The sequence below is a fragment of the Ananas comosus genome, linkage group 13 (assembly GCF_001540865.1).
Source record: "Ananas comosus cultivar F153 linkage group 13, ASM154086v1, whole genome shotgun sequence".
Lineage (NCBI taxonomy): Eukaryota > Viridiplantae > Streptophyta > Magnoliopsida > Poales > Bromeliaceae > Ananas > Ananas comosus.
Window position 1 is genome coordinate 4,148,859 of NC_033633.1, and position 14,346 is coordinate 4,163,204.

The window sequence follows — 14,346 nt, forward strand, 5'->3', positions numbered from 1 at the left end:
GTACTGTTAATCTATTACATATGCAAAATAGTTGTTTCTTTTTTTTTTTTTTTCCTGTATATGCTTAAGCTATTGAAGAATAATATTTTTAATATTTTATATTCAACACTATTCTTTACATCCGAAATATTTTGATAGTCTATAAGTTTGACGAGACTTGGCATAAGTTCAATGAGACTCAAACAGTCAATGACTTTTATACTAGTATTATGTTAAACATTATGAAATAATCTGTGTTTTTTCTAAAAGTTCAAGTTAAAAACTATTTTTTAAATATTTTAAATTGCTCTTTCGTGACGTAGCATATTTTCACTTTGCCACAGAATTGTTTGAGAAGTTTTACTTTACTATTATGTATTATGTGAAAATAAAAATAAAATCCAAAGATAGTTAAGTGCATCTTCTGAACTACGAGGCAGCAAAGTAAAAATATGCTATGCTGTAAGATCCTGTTTGGTTCAGAGGATAAGCGGGGGTAACGAAAGTTATCCGTCAAACGGAATCATTTTTTGCCAGGATATTTTATCCCGGTCAAAGTTTGCTATTTCCGGCTACCCCAGAATAGCAAGCTCTTTACTATTCCACCATTTTAATAGAATAATGCTATTCCAATACTTAATTTCAAACTTAATTAAAATTATAAAACAAATTAAAACTAAATTATATAAATATAATATATTTTATATATTATTATTAATACATTATTTTTATTATAAAATTATTAATTGTACTATATTAATACATATTATTTATATTTAAATATTACAACAAATTAAAATTTAAAATTTAAAATTTAAATTTAAAATTTAAAATATTATGATAAATTAAATTTAAAATTTAAAATTTATAATCTCAAAATTGAAGTTTATAATTTATAATTCCACATTTTAAATTTTAAATTTAAATTTTGATATTTTAAATTTTTAAAATTTTAAATTTGATATTTTATTTTTTTCAAAATTAAATTTGATCTTAAATTTAAACTTTGAAATTTAAAATTTTGAATTTAAAATTTGAGATTTTAAATTTTAAATTTTAATTTCAAAATTTGAAATTTAAAAGTTAAAATTTGAAATTTTAAAATATAAATATAAAATATGAAAATTCAAATTCTAATATAAAGAAAGGGATAATATTATTATTTTTTATTTATAACTACTCACTTTAATTCTTATTTCATCCTACCTAACCAAACACTATTTTTTTTTTTCGCAAGAATAACCTAATTTTCACCCAAATGCAAAATTAATCTAATCCCCACTTATAACTTAATTTATATCTATTTCTGGAATATCCATTTTTTGCTTATTTCCGAACTAAATGATACCTAAGGGGCAAACTGAAATTTTACCATTTTCCATATTTGTATTCAGAAAAAATTTCCATTCAAAACCCGGTCTACGCACCAACTTCCTTACGTAAGCCACACCGGCACCAACTACCGCATGAGTTTCTCCCTCTTTTTTTTTTTTTTTAAAAAACACTTTTTAATTTTTTTTAATATTTTTCTGGGTTCCGGATGGAGAGAACGACCACGTGACCTCACACGGCTCACAGTATGAGCGCCGGAGCCCATCCCAACGAGCAACGTAGCGTGTGATCGCCCCCTCCCCACCGTCCGATCCCGATCCGACGGCTCCCGCGCCGCCCCACTCTCCCCCTCCATCTCCCCCGCATGATCCCTGAGACCGTGGCTTCAAAGAAACCTCTCTCTCTCTATCACACACACACTCTCTCTCTCTCTCTCTCTCCTCTTCGATCACTATTTAAACTCCTCGAACCCCCCTCCTCGGTCTCTCACCATCTTTGATCCGTTTCTCCCACTAATTGCTTCGTGGGCGGAGCGATTTTGAGTTCTGCGTAGCGGAAATTGGTAAAAGATTGGATTTTTTTTTTTTTTCCGGGACTATGTGTTCGATGAAATGCCCAAAAGGGCTCCTTTTCGTTGTATTTGTTGTGAAATTCGGATGTTTGCATTCACGTTGACGGGTTCTGATGCTGTTAATTCATTTTTTTTCCAGCAATTTAAGGGTGCCCATTTTATGTTCCGGTCTAGTTCGTAGCTTCTCTTGCGCGAGTTCCAAAGAATTTGAAATATTAGAACACTGTTCTCTTATTATAGATTAAACTTGTAGAGATTGGTGGTTGTTTCACGTAGTATAAAAAGTACGAGGTTCTCGGTTCAAATCCTTTTTGAGCTCTTGGTTTCGTCTAAATTCCGTAAATTTTTAGAGACAAGTAGTTATTTCACAGAATTATGGTATAAGATAAGTAGCATAATTATGGTGCTAGATTAAACGTAAATTTCTCTTCTTTATAAAAAAAATTTGTTTATCTTGAAGTTCCTGCACCCAATTTTCATCTTTAAAAATAAAATTTGGATTAGTATAGGTATGCTTTTTATCAATCTCTGTTTCTTGAATGTGTAGCTTTTCTGTTCATGATAATGTGCCACTTAAAAAAGGTGTTCAGTTGTAACAATAGGTCGTTATGGATTTCCTTTGTGCATTGGTGCACGACTCTTTTTGGTTGGTTTTGTGTTCTTTTTGCTGTTATTGCCTGTTCCATTGATTGCTCTCCTTGGTTTCATGCGTATGTATGTAGGCTCCATTTGGTGCTCTTGGGATTGAATGTGGTGAGAGCAAATGGGTGTCCGCGGGGCGTCTCTTGGCATTGTATTTTACGCGCTGTTTATATTGTTCGGTAGTTACGAATGCTCGGCTCATGCTTTAGAGGTGACCAGGAGCGCAGTCCTGTTGGTCGACGCTTCCCCGCAGTCAGCACGGCAAATCCCTGAGACTCTGTTTGGTATCTTTTTTGAGGTGAGCCTTAATATTACAAATAAGCTTAGACACGAGAGATGGCAACAGGACTTTTATTTGTTTCTTTCATGACAATTTGATTGTCAAAACTTGCAGGAGATCAATCATGCAGGAGCTGGTGGACTATGGGCAGAACTTGTTAGCAATAGAGGTAAGTTGGTCCCTTCTAATCTTTAATTATCAAATGGAATTTTGAAGCTGATAAAGAAATAGTTTCATGTGATAAGTTTCCATCTAATTTACAAGAGTCCCGTTTGATGATACTTAAAACATATACCACTCAAAATGATGATGTAGAGATTGTTTATGGATGATTTACACTCAGAAATTTCTGCATTTTTTTTTTTGCACAGTAATAGGTGTCTGAACTGCTAGTGATTATTTTGAACAATTTTGTTTGCTTGCCTAGTGAAAAGTCAGTTTGTTGGTATCTATGAATTATATATCTGATTGTACATGGATTCACTGTTTCCTTCATCTTTAATCTCCTTCAGTAAATGAATGGATAAAGAATTTCAGGAAGGCACTCTGGATCTAGAGCTTGATTAGTTGCTTCTGTATCTAAAACTTGTGACAAATTAGCTCGAGAAACCCTTTTGGCCTTTTCGGACAGAACTCTTCTGGCTTTTATCAACTAGAAATAATTTATATTTGTACAATCGATTTTGTTTATGCCGTTCTTTTTCCTCGTGCACTCCTTTGACAATCGATTTCACAGGTTTTGAAGCAGGAGGCACTAATACTCCTTCAAATATCGACCCATGGTCCATCATTGGAAATGAAACCTTCGTTTCAGTTGCAACTGAACGTACATCCTGTTTTAGTCGGAACATTGTTGCACTTCGAATGGAAGTACATTGTGACAACAGTGGATCAATTGTTTGTCCGGCTAGAGGTGTTGGAGTATATAACCCTGGGTTCTGGGGCATGGTAAGTGCTTACTAGTTCTGATGCAATATGAAAGGTAATGTCACAGATGGCTGATCTTTCTTTTAGTGCCTTTTTGGCCTAATTTCTGAAATGGATATTTTACTCCAAAAGGCAGAAACTCCCAGAAACTAGGCATTTGGCTAACAAAATCAGGAGCTTTTGTTGCTGTGGAAGCTAAGGTGAAATTTGGGCCCCCAAAGAAGCTTCAGGTTGAAGTGTTTGCTTCTGCAGCAGAAAAAAGCTGTAGTAGAGGTTATTTGTTTGAAGAAGGTCTTAGTGCTTCTTCCAACATCTCGACTCAAATATCACTTTTGTAGAAGCTTCTGTTGGGCCAAACATGTTATTACTCAAAAATATGGTCATTCTTAATAGCAATTAAGGTTCTTTAATTTTGTACATCTTGATTTGGTATGTTTGATCCATTTTAGCCATTTAATATCCCAATCTATCATAAAATAGGTATATCTTAGTATTACCCAAAAGATCAATCTAGTAGGAACCGGACCCTGAAATATATATTAACATCTCTATTCACATATATGATAGATATGAAAGACACGTGGAATTGATAGGTGGGATAGGAGATGGAGATTTAACCCATTATATAAGGCAGGAATACAATCATTAAATACTGAAGGTGGGGATTGAATCCACGACCTCACAGAACAAAGGGTTTCAGAATTAGGTCTGATACCATATTATCCAAAAGATCGATCTAGTAGGGAACAGGACCAGATATATATATTAACACAGTATAGAATAAATATAATCTTTTTGACTATTGCCTCGTTTTTTTATTTTTTAGTTTTTATGCCATTGAGTTGCTCATTTCCACAGACTTTTGATTACTTTCTCCATTGAAAATTGCAGAATATAGAAGAAGGGAAGAGTTATAAAGTGGTATTGCATGTTAAATCAACTGGATCGGTGAACTTAACGGTTTCACTAACAAACTCAAATGGATTTGACCTGGCATCTTCTAATGTGATGTGAGTGTATTTTCAATATTTTGAACATATTAATGATATGGTTAGTGATCCCATATATATTGAATGTTTTACATTTTCTGCAGAGCTTCTGCTGCAGATGTGTCAAATTGGACAAAGGTGGAGCTTCAATTGGACTCGACAGGAACAGATGTAAACTCAACATTTCAATTAAGAACTACCAACCAAGGGGTTATATGGTTCGATCAACTGTCAGTCATGCCCTTGGACACTTACAAGGTATGGTAGGATCAAGTTGGGAAGATTCGGAATACTTTTATGAAAAGTACAGGAAGTAAAAATTGTTACGTTTGATCAGCCAAGAAATGTTTGCTTAAAAAATGGAAGTTGATGCTAAGTGCTATACATATAGAATATGAGAGTGTATGCAAACCTGTTCATTTTTAATTACTTTTGATGTTTGTTGATGGATGTTCTGGTCTGTACCTTTATCTAACTCACATGTTTGAAAAAATCCTGCTCTTGTGGCAGTGAATACCGAGATCGTTCTTACCATCTTGGACTTGATCCAAGGAGTCAGTTTATTGGTCTTTGGATCAAAATTTATGTCCCCAGAAAATTCTTGTCACTTCATTTTTTAGGTGCATGTAAAGGCTATAAATGGCAGCAGGCGCAGTCGATGAGGAAGCATCCAGCCGATGCTTCTCCATCAGTGATTCTCACGTCCATATATAGCATATGAGAGTAGCTCCAATGTGCTTCTGGATTTTTTGGAGCCTCTAAATTGTCAAAGCAGGGCTTAAATGTTTGGTCCCTTGATTGTTTTTGTTTTGGAATTTCTTTTGTCTTGTGTGAACTTTGATGTTTGTTTGATATGGAAGGGATCTGCCTTATGCAGCAAATTAATCTCTTTCTTGGAGCTTTAATAACATGAGTGATGTTTTATCATTATTGTCATAAATCTTTAATGATTTACTAATTGGTGTTTTATCTCTACAGGGACATGGTTTCCGCAAGGGACTTTTTTCCATGCTTGCTGATTTGAAACCTCGGTTTATAAGATTTCCTGGTATGATGTAATTCTTCTTCTTCACAAACAGAAAAACAACTGCAAAGCCTTCTCAAGAATATGCGCTCTTAGGTTATGGTTGATAGCGCACAAAATTAACATACACTAACATCTCGCCAGATTTGATTGTCCATCGCTCAATTAATTACTAATCAGTATTACATGTACTTATCCAAATCGGATGCTAAATTACACGGACTTGCTGTTATCTATTGACTATAACCCTTGAAGTAAAAAACCATTAAGGTCTTGTTTGGATGCATGAATATCTTGTTTGGTATACCTCATTTACTTAAGAAATTTGTACAGTTGATTGATAAGGAGTGTGATCAAATGTTAAGAATGAAATGCCATATTCAGTTTTCAAATTATTTTTTCGGAATAAGATAAATCACCTCGTGGATGAAATATGCTATCCTACCAAATTATGTATAGAAAGATTTTTTTGAAGAAGAAAAAATTGAACTCCTTAGAACTAGAAAATTCTCATACATAATAAGCTATTCTTAGATAACATGTGTCGACAAATACGGCCTAAAGGAAACCTCAACAACATAAATACCATAGTCATATAGTGGCTGTAGCATAGCTATGGCTTTGTACTGTATACATCATAGATGTAAATTGAATGACAGAAATTATATCATCAATATAAAAGCATGCTTTAGATGAATAATTGCAGAAGAAAAGGTTAAGAGGGTACAATGAAATTCTATTTTCATTCTCTAGGTTGATCAACTGGTAAATTATTACTTTTAAGGTTATTTACAGAGGCCTTTGAAGAGAAGAAGAGTGATTTGCATATGGTTATTTGCTTGGAGAAGCACTAAGATTGTTCGTAAGGCATTGATCAGTTGTGCCTGAGCAAACAAGTGAACGTTCTGTTTTTACATAGATTTGATAAGCATGTAAAGTAGTGTCACAAGTTGTGTTATACTGTTATTCGAAACCGAATTTATAAAATCAGTAAAAATGAAAAACAATAACTAGTGGTCACTCAAAAATGCCAAAAGACGCTTGCTTCCATAGATTGACTGTTAGGTATTAGTTGCCTAGTGGCTAAATCAGGTAAATCTCCTGATGTGGTGTCCAATAATTGTCTATACCTTAGTTTACCGGGGGAGTGTAGGGATAAGAGATCTCCATTGCTCTGTACTTCAAAAGTTTAACAAGTTAGAAACAACACATTCATAAATCAGCATACCGGCTACCTGAGATGAGAATACTTAGATGGATACAGTAATGCATGTGACTGAAGCTCTCCCATACTTACTGTACATATGATTTGTGAGTTTTATATGGAAAACTAATGGGCCTAGAATCTTTGCATTTCTAGGTGGTTGTTTTGTGGAAGATGATTGGCTGCGAAATGCATTCAGGTAGAAGGCCACAGTCGGACCATGGGAAGAGAGGCCTGGGCACTTTGGTGATGTTTGAATGTATTGGACCGATGATGGGCTTGGCTATTTTGAGTTTCTTCAGGTAAAATTAATGGTCATATAAATTTCACTTATTACTTTTCTGCTGTTTTAGTATATCGCCGTGCACCTCAATGAATTTCTCTCATGTTTTGCATCTTTGATGAGTAATTGCAGCTTGCTGAAGTTCTAGGTGCTGCGCCAGTATGGGTGGTCAACAATGGTAATTTCTTATTTATGATTTACACAGTACGACAGTGACATCTATTTCCTATTTAAAAAAAAAAAATGACGTCGGTATTTTTTTTCTCCCCTCTATTTTGTTCCAGGGATCAGCCACAATGACCAAGTTGATACCACCGATGCCTTACCTTTTGTACAGGCATGTATTAATAAGTTTCCATTACTTTTTTATCCTCCTGATGCATATGAATATAATAAACTTAAAAAACAAATTGCAGCATCTTTCCCACACTTTATGGTGTAACATAGATGAAGACATGAGAAAGGAAATTTTTTTCAAAAATACAGTTGTTTCTTCTCTTTTTTTTCTCTTTCTTTATCCTTTAACGAGAGACGGGGAGTAGCAAGCACGTAATATTTTTCATCGGTTATCTGCTTAGCGAATTGGGTTTGAGCCTTACCAATAAATTTTAGATCAACTCCCTAAATTTTTTATCAACTGCTTTTGTGTTTCTCTCTGTCCCTATCTTAGGCATACTGGCAACATTACTTGAGCGATTTGGATTACTCATTTTACTCTAGTCTGCTCATTTTACTACAGATAGGTGCTCATGAGATCTTTACTTTTTTCTTGGCTTCTATTATAGAACATAAATAACTTCTTGATCTTCTGGGCTTCTATTATAGAACATAAATAACTTCTTGATCTTCTGGCACATTGACATTCCTCGAGTATGAGAATAACAGTTCCATATTTTTTTTGGTTTCAGGAAATTCTAGATAGTATCGAGTTTGCAAGGGGAAGCTCCAACTCAACATGGGGTTCTGTTAGAGCGGCAATGGGCCATCCTGATCCATTCGACCTGAAGTACGTGGCAATTGGGAATGAAGATTGTGGGAAGAAAAACTATCTAGGTAAATTTAGCAACTCTTTTACTGCCTAGGTAGCTGTTTTGCAAAGCTATACATCTCTTTTGTTTGATCCCTTAGAGAGAAAAAGAAAATTTATCATAATAGGATATCATGCTGACAAAGGAATGTCTGATGATTAATTCGATTTGAATGGAAAGGAAAGCAATCTTAATGCCTGTTTGATCCTGCTTCTACCGTCAGCTGCAGCCACCTCTAGAAGAGTGTTTGGCAAACAAAAAAGTGTGGAGCTTCTGTTGTATGCGAAGAGAAATTGAGATTCTGTATGAGAGAGAGAAGCTACTAGAGAAGTTTTAATATTATGATTCTCCTAGTAGAACTACTTAATCATCAAATCATAAAATAGCACTCAATCTACAGCAGAAACAGGCCCTTAGGTCTGTGGCTACAAATTGCATTTGAGAAAATGTCTTTCAAATAGTGAGACTATTAGATATTATTTTGGTACTAGGGGGCTACAAAGTAATGATATTAAAAGTTTGTTTCTACATCTGTGGCTTCTGCTGTGTCTTAATTAGTAATAGCTTTTGAATTAAACATAAGATAGAACAACAAGAACAACTAAAGCCTTAATCCCACCCACCTATTGAACTAAATGTGAGATCCCACAAATTATTTTCTTCGATTCTTTTCCAGTTCAATCATATTCCAGCATCTAATTCTTTTGTTCTTTTCAGAAGAACTATGAAATAGTTTTCACCAAATTTCTATATTCTTTTGCGGCTGGACCAATATTTGGCTGACATATCTTCTCTCTTGTTCTTGACAGGGAACTATCTCAAGTTCTACCAGGGAATAAAAGATGCTTATCCAGATATTAAACTTATTTCAAATTGTGATGGCTCCTCTAGACCTCTTAATCATCCTGCTGATTTGTATGATTTCCATGTAAGCATATTAATCTGCTTCCTAATCAAGTTTGTATTCTTATTTTGTCCAATTTAGATTAAATTTTGTACAGCTTTTGACAATTTGAGATAATTCTGACACTTTTTCTTTACGCAGGTTTATACTTCAGCTAACAATTTGTTTTCAATGAATACTCAATTCGACCGCACGGCACGTGTTGGTCCGAAGGTAGATGTTTAATTGCCAGTTATTTCTTTCCTACACACAAATCGATGGTTGATGATTCTTTTGTTCAGAGATGATAAGTATCTCAGCAATTATTAACTTTTTGATGGTGTAATTCCAGGCTTTTGTCAGCGAGTATGCTGTGACTGGATCAGATGCTGGCACTGGAAGCCTTTTAGCTTCATTAGCAGAAGCTGCTTTTCTCATGGGACTAGAGAAAAATAGGTTTGTTTAAGTTTTTCCTTATCATCTCCCTTAATCAAGCTGTGTAATATTTACTGGATAAATTGAGGTTAAAAGCAAAGTTGATGACATAAAGAAGGGCTTAAAATAATATCATTGTAATCCTTAAGTATTTAACATTAAGCTTCTTCAAATGAAATTACTAGTTCAATATTTGAAAAACCTTGAGGGCCTTGCCTTGGTGGGTGAGGCCCCTCAAGTTTTGCTTTATATACAAAAAGAAAGTTTAAGGAAGTACATAACAAAGCATTGAATCAAGCAAGGCATAAAGGAAATTAAGAATAAGGTTAATATATTGGCCTTTCAAAGGAAACAGTATAATAAATCAACAATTTCACTAATTAAATTATGAATATTTCAATAATGTAAAGAAACATGTTATTATATCTTCCAGCATTATTTATTGGTTAAATACGTTTGACTATCCCGTCCGATTGACCACGTCTAATGCTGTTGTCTCAATAGAAAGGATTACCATTTCATCTACCTTAACTAGAAGAAACTAGCAGCATTATCTCCTTATTATCATTTAGCATGCCTTTATATGGTGGCGACAGTAGAAGTACAAGAGTTTAACTTAGAAGTCTCTCCTTGCTAATACAGAGTGAATCCTTCTTCAATATATCCGGATCACTTTTTATAAAATTAATTTCTCTAGTTTACACCAATGATATATGTCCTGAATATTTTACTAAATGATCAAATAAAACAAATCATGGTGTCATTGTTCGATCAAAGGAACCAAACATGGGTAAGCTTTAGCGATGCATGGCAAGCTTCAATAAGTTAGTTTAATCTTTTTGCCAGAACGGTATGGGTGTATTGTTTTTCCCTCAACTCTATTTTTAATGAGTTCACAAGATTTCGAGTGTGAAATTGACCAACGTACATGTTAAGACACTGCGAAATCCTAAAATCTACATGGGCTAGCTTTTGAATTCTTCAATCAGACTTGTAAATTACAATCTAAGCAATTATTGTGATAAAAAAAAATATATTTGACAGATTTTTAACATGCCATGATCATAGTTGGTTCTTAGGTGGCACCCCATGTGTTGAACATGCATGTCAATGTTCTTTTTTTTCCGAAGTGATATAAATGCGTCAGTTTTGAGCGGTCTTGTTAGTGCTCCGATGATAGTTACTTACATTTTTATTGTACTACTCTATCTTGATCTCAAGTCATGAAATATTATGCTATCGACAGAAGCTATGAGATCTGAAATAATTGCCATAAGAAGAAAAATACTGACTATGTAAAAAGAAAGATACAGTATAGATCGTTGGTGCGAGCCACTATTCCAAAAGCTTGAGCTAAAAGAAAGGGGTAATTGAGTCACTTAAAATGTATAGATGCAAAGCTTACAGGTCCTGGTTCCAACTTGACCCGACCAGGATGCTGAGTACCACACCAACAATCACTAGCTTAAAGTTGTCCTTCAATTTCCCTTCAAAATATATCTAACATAAATACTTTCTTTTTATCATTTTTCACTATCTTTATGCTAATTCATTATATGAATCTACTTTATAGGCCATTTTAATTATCGACATTTATTAGCTGTAGCAATAGCAACCAAATAAACTTGTCTAAAAGATATTTCTGTTTCTTTTCAAAATTTCTATGCTTACTCATTAAATATAGAGGTGTAATTTTTACTCAAATTCAAGAATGACGTTGCAGACCATGCTAGACATGAACTACCAAATATTATGTTAACAGCTAGCTTGCATAGAAAAGAGTTTACGTTGCCTTATGCTTGATGATGAGTTGTAGATCAGTGCCACCCAGTTGCCACTCATCACTCAAGTACCGTTTTGTGCCTCCAAGGCATAAAGCCTTTATGCCATCACCTTCGTGAGTGTCTTGAGCAAAAAAAGAATGCCCAACATTTTTATAAAAGCATTTATATTTTTGAATGTAAAATATGAAACACTATTCTCTAAAAGGAATCGTTTGGTTCGGGGATAACCAAAAAATGATTATTCCAGGGATAGGTATAAATTGAGGTATAAACGGAGATTAGATAAATTTTGCGTTTGGATGAAAATTAGGTTATTCCTAGGAATAAAAAAAATAGCGTTTGGTTAGGTAAGATGGAATAAAAAAGATAGTAGATTTTTATAAATAAAAAATAATGATGTTACCATCTTATTATATTTGAATTTGAATTTTTAAATTTTTAAATTTAAAATTTTAACTTTGAAATTTTAAAATTTAAAATTAAAATTAAAATTTTAAAATCTCAAATTTTAAATTCAAAATTTTAAATTTTAAATTTCAAACTTTAAATTTAAGTTCAAATTTAAATTTAAAAAATATAAAATATCAAATTTTAATTTTAAAAATTTAAAATATCAAAATTTAAATTTAAAATTTAGAATTTAGAATTTAAAATTATAAACTTTAATTTTGAGATTACAAATTATAATTTTTAAAAATTCAAATTTTTAAAATTTTAAAAATTTAATTAGATAAATAATAATAAAATTTATAAATTTTTTTAAAATTTGCTTTAAACTTAAATTAATCAAAAAATTATTAATAATATTAAATAAAAATAATATTTATTAATATATTACAATTAATAATTTATAATAAAATAATGTATTATATTATAAAATATAATATACTTATTTTATATATTTAGTTAATTCAATTTATAATTTAAATTAAGTTGAAAATTAAGGCATAGAATGCTTATCTCATCAAAATGGTGGAAATACAAATCCCTTTGGCCTAATTTCCACGAAATAATACGGAAATAGTAAAGTTGACCGAATATTTTATTCCGGCTAATAAATCTTCCCGTTGGCAGAATAGTGGGATAACGAAAGTTATCCCGCTTATCCCCTGTAAACCAACCATGGCCTATAGCTTCAGCTTTTGAGAACAATGGTTATTCACATTTCAACTTTGGTATTCACAGCAAGTCATCGTACAATTCAAACTCCTGCTTGCTCCTAGCATATATATTCTTCCATTAATTTTGTAGTTCACGTCAATGGGCCTATTCAAATGTCTCTACCCATCTTGACATGAAACGAGTGTTGAAATAAAATATAAAGCTTCACTTCTCCGTAGCTTACTGCATTTTGGGGAACAATAGTTATTTCACACTATTAAATAACTTATAAGACATATTTTCATGCTAAACAATGCATGTTGAAGTATCACTGAACCTCCCTACAAATAGTTAAATAGATGCATTAACAAAATATCATTAGATCAATTACATCCTTCATATGGAACTAACTAGCTTCATTGACACGGAGATAATTCGTTAGCCTTAGTTTCTGTAGTGAAATAAAATCATATAAGCTTCACATCTTCTGGTAGCTTACTCATTTGGGAGAAACAATAGTTATTTCACATTATTAAATAATTATGAAGAAAGTTGTCATGCCTAACAATGCCTTTGAGTATCCATGAACCCTTACAAATAAGTTAAAGATAGGCATTAAAAATATCATAGATCAATTACATTCATTCAATGAACTACTAAGCTTCATTGACACTGGGATAATTATGCCTTATTTTGTAGCTATACTGCATAGATGCACTTTCTCGATCTATAATATTTATCAGCTATTGTCAGCACAGAAGGGATATCATATAAATGTAATGTTGCTTGCTTCCAGTACGCAGGGTGCATCCCCATTGTGCTTGTCTGCTGACTCCAATGCCTCATTGGTTGTCTAACTTGAATTCGCTTGCTGCCTGATTTTCTTATGTCTTAACCTTATGCAATTCATCTTAGGGCAAGCAGCTGACCAAAACGATACAAGGAAAACCATAGCATTATTGGAAGATCCATTCGATTACAAATAATCATTGCATGTCCCAAAAAGTCATTGCATGTTTGCACTGCAATTATACAAAATTTGGCCAGAGTGGCATGATATATAAAGGCTGCATCATAAAGACTGCATGATCTAATAGTCCTCTTCATAGGGATCTACCTCTGTTTAACTTTGAGATGTGCTCTGTGTCCTTCTTGGCTTATTCTGCGTAAGGCTATTTTGAATCAGTGTTCACGATGAGCATTGCTACCTGATTTAGAAAGGTTCATCTTTAATCCTTTCATTTGTTACATTGATTTGAGATAGGCCCAATTCATCACAGGAACTATTAATATACATTTGATACCTGAGTAGGCATGGTCCTCATTGAATTTAAGACTAAGATACATGCATTTTTGGTCCTTTAATATGAGGCTGGGTAAACGCTATATTTCCAAGCTTTTGATTCTGTGGGTGTTCTAGCCCGGAACTTTCTAAAATTACTTGCAATCAACGTGTCCACAATCCAATTGGTGAAACGGACTAATGATAGTGTTGCTAATGTGCAATAAACATAAATGTAATTAATATAATACCTAAACATATAACAGCCAAACAATCTACAATCAACGTAGCAACAGAAATTCTCCCTTACAGATCCTTGTATTTGACTACCTTATAGTCAAAAATTTACTTCAAGCATTTTCCATTAGTAGGAAAATAATTTTACTTTTATATCTTTGTTTTCATCATTTATATGTTTTAATGATATATGCTATACATTATAATTGCTCGGAAGAAATATAAATAATTACCAGATATTTACTTCATACACTAGTTGGCCCCTGAAAGAGTTTCATGTTCATTATAATAACTTTAGATTTTATACAAAAAAAAAAAAACCAAAAAAAGCATTAAATTGTCCATGAAACTTCAAAAGGATCAAG

The 14,346-nt window shown here is 33.0% G+C and overlaps 1 pseudogene; it reads left to right on the plus strand.

Moving 5' to 3' along the window:
* On the plus strand, positions 2,631-9,623 carry LOC109719072 (annotated as a pseudogene).